General features: G+C 40.8%; 1 pseudogene; it reads right to left on the bottom strand.

Moving 5' to 3' along the window:
* Positions 1-1,317: 1,317 nt before the first annotated feature.
* Positions 1,318-1,855, bottom strand: LOC114623492 (annotated as a pseudogene).
* Positions 1,856-7,414: the final 5,559 nt, after the last annotated feature.

The raw sequence follows: 7,414 nt of genomic DNA, 5'->3' as shown, positions 1-7,414 counted from the left end.
AAACTTAGATTGTCAGGCTAGGGAGCAAGAGACTTCCACTTGCTAAGTCATCTTGCTGGCTCTAGTCCAATTTTTCTTGTTGCACACAAACTTATCAGACTTTTATTATTTTAGTGTTATTAAAAATGTCTGTTAAGACTGAATTTAGTATTTTTGAGAGAAAATATAAATATCTGGCTCATATGACATACTTCTATATTTCTGTCAATTAGAACAGGTGCATTAGTTTGTTAGCTTTATGGTTAGCAAGGTTTTTGTTTGTGTTTTTTTACATCTATCTTCATCAAATTGAGCCCTGAACCTTCATCCTCATCTAAGCTCAGGATCCAAGAGAGTTGCCCACACCCCTGTCATCATTCATGTTTGTTTGTCTTTTTCTGAGCAGGAAGACAGAGGGCAAGGAAAGAATGGAAGGGTGTGTGTGTGTGTGTGTGTGTGTGTGTGTGTGTTTTAGGGGTTTGTCGGAGTGATTTCTGTAGAGTTGAATCAGTCATCTTTAATGACAATCTCAGAAGTTTGTCAACAAATTTTCACATGTATTTTCCTGCTTACTAATGTGTGAAAATGAGAAATCAAGTTTTTAGTTCAATCTGAATCATTCCTGATGACAGTTGATGTCAGTCCTTGACAAAATTAGGAGAATGCATGAGAGGACAGCTAGATGGCTCTGCTCTACACGGGTTAAAAGAAAAGTCTCCACAGAAAAGTATTAAAAGAAAAGAAAAGAAGAGGACAGGAGAGGAGAGGAGAGGAGAGAACAGAAGAGAAGAGAAAAGAAAAGAAAGAAAATTATTATAATAGAAAAGAATGATGGCTGGTAACTGGCCGTTGGGCTTCTGCTCTGGAGGCAACAGGAAATGGTAAGGTCTGTGACAAGCAGAAAAGCTCATCTATGTCCTGTCATTGCCATGTGAAAACAGAGCCCACAGGGGTCCAGTACTCCAGTTTTCTGACAGAAGATGATAATCTGGATTTTTATGTGAACTCTTTAGTTTAAAACTAATACTTGCATTTTTCATGTTAGTAAAAATGCTACGTCTAGGCCCTGTAATTCTCACCAATTTTCAATGTCTTATCAAGAAGAACCAGTTTTTCTTAAGACAACATCTTAGGAAACGTTATCAATTGTAATTAAGAAATGGTCTCTATGACTTTGCAATTTTGTAGCTGAAAGGAGGAACTTGGAATAAAGGAGTAGTTGAACAGGCAAAGTATTTATTCTCAGGGCAGACGAAAATCAGCTGCCTATTTTTTTTCTTCTCTCAATGTGGGATAAACAATTTTTTCAAGGCACAATTCTGTTTAATTTTTTTTTTTGACGTGCAACAATGTCTTTTATTAGGCACAGAATTTTAAATGAGCTCTTCAGTTTCTCCATACACAGGCAAAACTATGTGTGCCGTTTAACTTACTGGAGCTTGCCTACTATCTAGAGAAGGACCCAACCTGCTTAACCAGGAGGCCAGTTCATCTGCCGACCCCCAAGGACGTGGAGGTGGATATGATAGACAGACTGTCCCCCGTCCGCACCTTCATTCACCACCATCCGATACCCGCGCTTCAGGCCCAGATCTGCAGCACATTTCTTGCCAACAATCATTAAATGTCCTAGAAGATTTTCATCATCATCATCTGCTACAGAAATCTGGGATATATGCTTCTTGGGTATCACCAGAAAGTGTGTTGGTGCTTGAGGAGAAATGTCATGAAAAGCAAGACACCGGTCGTCCTCGAAGATGATCTTGGCGGGGATTTCTTTGCGGATGATCTTGCCGAATATCGTGTCGCCACCGGGCTGGGCCACTTGAGCCTTGGCAATCTCGTCAGCCATCGCGGCCGCTCGCTGTCCTTCCCGCGCCCACAATTCTGTTTAATTATTCTCTCTCTGCTACATACAAATGCTACCACAGAATTCACCATTCCAGCTCTTGGTCATTTATCCATTGCCTGCAGTTCTCCTCATTGGCCAGTAGGTGGCAGCAAGTATTGGCCAGAAGAGGTAGCCAATTTACACCTTAAGAACTATAATTTTTCTTTAATCTCTGTAAATAAAAACAATGAAGGAAAGGAGAGAGCAGAGGTGATCTGAGGGCGCTTAGGCAATGGTGCCAAAAAGCAGGTTCACAGGAATAATTAGTTTTATCATATTTTGCAGAATACAAGAGTGACTATTTTTCACAACTTAAACTTTTTTTTTTTGAGGCAAAGTCTCATTATTTAACACAAATAGCCCTCAAACTTGTGATTCTTCTAACTCAACTTCTCAAGTGCTATTACCATGTGTTTTATTAAAAAAAAACCAAACCAAACCAAAACAAAACAAAAAACCTGGGAGCAAGGAGACATCTCAACTGGATGAAATAATACATATATAAGGAGATCAAATGATCATTATCATATTGAACCTTTGCATACATGTATCAAATTATCACATTGACCTTACAAATATGTATAATGATAGATCAATAAAGTATTTATGAAGGGAAAAAGACTTAAGAATTGAAAGAGATTTACACTTTTTGTAAATCTTTTTGGCTTCCCACATTTCTTCATTTTGTCTTTTTAAATTACTTAATTTGTTTATTTACATCCCAAATACTGTTTCCTGCCATCAGAGAACTTCTCCCCTCTCCCCCCCTCCCCTTCTCCTCTGAGAGAGTGGGCCTACCTCCTTGGAATCGTCTCCCCTGGGTATTATCTCCCACTCTACCCCACCCCACCTGCATCAAGTCTCTGCAGGGTTAGGTGCATCCTCTCCCACTGTGGCCAGACAAGGCAGCCCTATGTGCTGGGGGCTCAGTCCAGCCTGGGTAAGCTCTTTGGTTTGTGGCTTGGTCTCGGTCTCTTAGAGCTGCCAAGGGTCCAGGTTAGTTGAATCTGTTGGTTGGTCTTCCTGTGGAGTCCCTATCCCCTTCAGGGTCCCCAATCCTCCCCTCAACTTCCATAAGCGTCTGTGATCTCCACCCAATGTTTGGATGTGGATATTTGTGTTTGTTTCATCAGATGCTGAGTAGAGTCTTTCAGAGGACAGCCATGCTAGACTCCTGTCTACAGGCGTAACAGAACATCATTAATAGTGTCAGGGATTAGTGCTTGCCCATGGGGTGGGTCTCTAGTTGGGCCGGTTATTAGTTGGCCATTCCTTCAGTCTCTGTTCCATCTTTGTCCTAGCATTGCTTTTAGACTGGACAGATTTTGGTTTGAAAGAATTGTGAGTGGTTTGGTGTCTTTATCCCTCCACTGGGGATCCTTCCTGGCTACATGAGGTTTCTCAGAAAATAGGAAATAGTTCTACCTAAAGACCAGCTAATCCACTCCTGGGCATATACCCAAAAGATAGTCCACCATACCATAAGGACAACATGTTCCACTATGTTTATAGCAGCTTTATTTGTAATAACCAGAAACTGGAAAGAATCTAGATGTCCCTCAACTGAAGAAGAGATAAAGAAAAATGTGCTTCATTTACAAAATGAAATACTATTCAGGTATTCATCATGAATTTGTAGGCAAATGGATGGAACTAGAAAATGTCATCCTTAGTAAGGTAACCCAGACCCAAAAGGACATGCATGGTATGTACTCACTGATAAGTGGATGTTAGCCAAACCACTAGTCCCTTTAGATCTCAGCAAAAGTTACATCATAGTTGTTGGGTTTTACTAAAAAAATCCAAAAGAGCTTAAAAATGAGTGTTAGGGATCATTGAAATGATGCCCTGATACTTTAGAAAAGATTGAAAGACAATTCCATTATAGGTTGCATCATAGAATTATGAGATCTTAGAGGCTGGAGGAGTATAGTGTGTTGTTGTTTGTTTTTAGCTAGCCTACCCACCATGCTATTTTGTATTTAAGAGGGCTCTTTAGTGATTTTCAACTTTCCTAATGCTTCCACCCTTTAATACAGTTCCTCACGTCGTGGTTGCCCTCAACCATAAAACCATTTCTTTTCTACTTCATAACTGAAATTCTGCTACTGTTATAAATCATAATGTAAATACATGACATGTGATCTCCAAAGGGGTCATGACCCACAGGTTGAGAAACGCTGCATGTAGACATGAATTCTCTATGACGACCAGCCTGGTCTTGAACTCTCAGAGATGAACTCACTGCCTCTGCTTCCTTGGTGCTGGAATTAAAGGCCTGCACCACTACACCTGGCTCCCACCTTGCTTCTCTTTTATCTTCCCACATTTACCTGAATTGAATGCTTCCACGGTCCAGAGATTTTAACATCTTGTTTAAGGGTTTTATTTTTGAACTGATCTCATTCTGAGTTTCCTCTCATCAGAGATCTGAAGTTGGTCTCTTGGTAACATCTACTCACCGGCTTCTCTGGAGAGATGATTTATGACATTTTTCTGCTGGGTCATAGACAGCTTCATGGGACTTATGAAAGTTACAGACTTTCATCCCAGAGAAGTGCATTGTGTTCACCAGCTCCCTGGTGACGTCTGAGTGAAGTCACCTTGTTCTATGGAAATGGGGGTTTCCATGTGGCAATTCCTACAGCGATTGAAATGGCCACGGGGTCATTCCCAATCACCCTCAAAGCTTTTTCAATTATTTTTTCTATCCTTTCTTTGTCTCTCCATCCACTTAAAATTAGTCCACTCTAAGCACTTGCCTCATGCCAGCCATGGGACACAAGACCAAGACACCATTCCTGATTTTCAGAATAGATCTGTGAAGGTGTAAGTCGAGTCAGGGAAATGGCATTCAAATTGAATGTGGATCTTGGATTCAACTCCAGCCCCGCTACTGCTAACCACCTTAGCAGTCGGCTGTGGTCATGCATACCGTGAGGCACTGGAAGCTTGGAATTCAAGGTTAGCAAAGGTTCTACACAGCAAAGATTCTGTCTCACAAACCAAAAATCACAACACACACAGGTGTGGGGCACTCTCGAATGAGCATGCACACACAAACATATGTGCATGCACAGACATGCACACATACATGTGCACACAGAAGCATACCAGCCTAAAAGAAGAAAACTTGGCACTGTAGCGTTATTATTGTTATTTCTCAGATCAAGAGCATAGAGTTAATTATGTACACTTTGATAAGACAGTTGCTTAAGAGGGATAGTAGTGCACATGTCTTGATGGTTTCCAACCAATTTTACTTAAAGGCAAATCATTCAATATTAGATGTTAAGAGCACTGACTGCTCTTCCAAAGGTCCTGAGTTCAATTCCCAGCAGCTACATGGTGGCTCACAGCCATCTGTAATGGGTTCTGATGTTCTTTTCTGGTGTGTCTGAAGACAGCTACAGTGTACTCACATACAATAAATAAATAAATAAATAAATAAATAAATCTAAAAAAGAGTGAGAATGTAGGGATTTGAGGTAAGGCAACAGAGATGAGAGCTAGCAGTTACATTTTAGGTCTAAATTATAGGATCTGATGGTCAGTTAACAGGGAAAGGGTAAAGTTAAAAAAAGATGCATAAATTTGTCCCTTGGGAATTTGTCGGTAGCGATGTCCTTGACTTTACTCATAATTACAACAGGGCAAATATTGCAAGAAGATTATATGATGCAATATTAGATGCAAAGCGCCTTTCTGCTTCGGTAAGATTTGGAAACTTGGATCTGGAATTCAGGAAGAGGCTTCCACTGTAAAGCACAGGCCTGAGGATTCTTAAGTCGTGAGGAGGAGTGAGATCATCCACGGTGGGTAAGGGTGATATGGAGCAAATGAAAGACAACCAAGGAAGGAGCACAGGGAGCAGGGACTTTGAGTGAGAGATACCATCTAAGGAGGACCAGATGAAGGTCATTGGCTCTTCCTTTGATGTGAGAGAATCATAAGTAAAGGAAGACTTCAGTAAATTTTTTTTTCTTGGCTAAGGACATGGCTCCGTGGGTAAAGCCAGCGCAGTGCGAGGTGAGGACAGAAGCTCAGGTGTAAGACTGCAGGGCAGCTACTGCTGAGCAGGAAGGCTCAGCTCAAACAGGGTGGGAGGTGGAGACGGATGCCCAAATTTGTCCTCCACATGTGTGCCATGGAACACTTGAGCCCGCAGTCACGCACACATATGTACGTACGCACGCACGCACATGTGCGGACATGGGGTGGGGTTTAAGTTACTGTTTAAAAACAAAAACCTGGATGTCTAGTGAGCATTAGCCACTCTGTTAAGTGTTTGCCTCGGTTTCTCATGGATTGAGCACCATCCTCTCCTTTCATCCTTGGCCACCTCTATAGAAAGCCAAGCTCCTACCCACGCTGGGTGATGCTTCTGTGCTCTTGTGTTGCTGTGTTATTCTAAATCAGTGGTTCTTAACCTTCCTAATGCTACAAACCCTTTAGTACAGTTCCTCAGGTTGTGGTGACTCTCAACCATATAGTATCTTCTACCCCATAACTATAATTTTGCTACTGTTATATAATGCAAATATCTGACATGCAGGATATCTGGTATGCAGCCCCCCCAAAAAGGGGTTGAGACCTACAGATTGAGAATCACTGGTCTATTTAGCCCTAGGGCACTGTCATCTCATTTAATTATTCGGTTAAGAACTTTACAAGTCCCTTCCATCCCAAGGCAAAGGTGAATTATTACACATTCCAGATAAGAAGGCTATAATTACGTTTTTGGTGCTCAAGGAGAACACTTATAGAATTAAGTGTTCTATTCATATGGAGTCACCTTTGAAATGTGATTAAAAAGTTAACATGCCATATGGTGTGTGTGTGTGTGTGTGTGTGTGTGTGCCTGTGTGTCTGTGTGTCTGTGTGTTTACTTCCTTTGATCTACATGAACCTTGTTCCTTTAGACACTGATTTCCATGGCTGCTTGAGTATCAGAGTTATTTGGGGAACTTTGTGAAAACTACAAGTTTCAGAGCTTTGTCCTATGTGTGCTGAACGAGATGGGTTGAGCACTGAGCTTGAAGAAAAGGAAGTTGCAAGGAAATAGTCCTTAGGTGACTATGATGAAGTCACAGACTGTGCACACTCATGGAACCCTGCTTTGAGAAGTTCCCAGAGTATTGACTAAGGGCACAACTACTATGTTGGGGTGCTTGTTTCGAACGAGGTTTTTTGCTGTTTTTGTTTTTTAAGAAAACAAGTATTTTATTATAAAATGGTGGATTCTATTCCAAAAAAAAATATGAACACTGTAGAAACACAGTATGACTTAAGATCATAATTTCCCCTAAGACAGATAAAGGATAGCAGTTGTTCAATACATCACAGTTTTTACGGTGTAATTACTAGGTTATCTTTTTCTCTAAACGTTAGATAATTTAAATTACATAATTATAAATTCAAGGCTAGCAAGATTCCATCTCAAGATTAAAGAGAAATAAATTTTTAAAAAGAAACAAGGATGAAAGCAAGGAAGGAAGAAGGAAGGAAGGAAGGAAGGAAGGAAGGAAGGAAGGAAGGAAGGAA

The sequence above is a fragment of the Grammomys surdaster genome, unplaced genomic scaffold, assembly GCF_004785775.1.
Source record: "Grammomys surdaster isolate TR1022 unplaced genomic scaffold, NIH_TR_1.0 198, whole genome shotgun sequence".
Lineage (NCBI taxonomy): Eukaryota > Metazoa > Chordata > Mammalia > Rodentia > Muridae > Grammomys > Grammomys surdaster.
The sequence above is the reverse complement of the archived record's forward strand: the minus strand, read 5'-3'. Positions and strand labels throughout refer to the sequence as shown.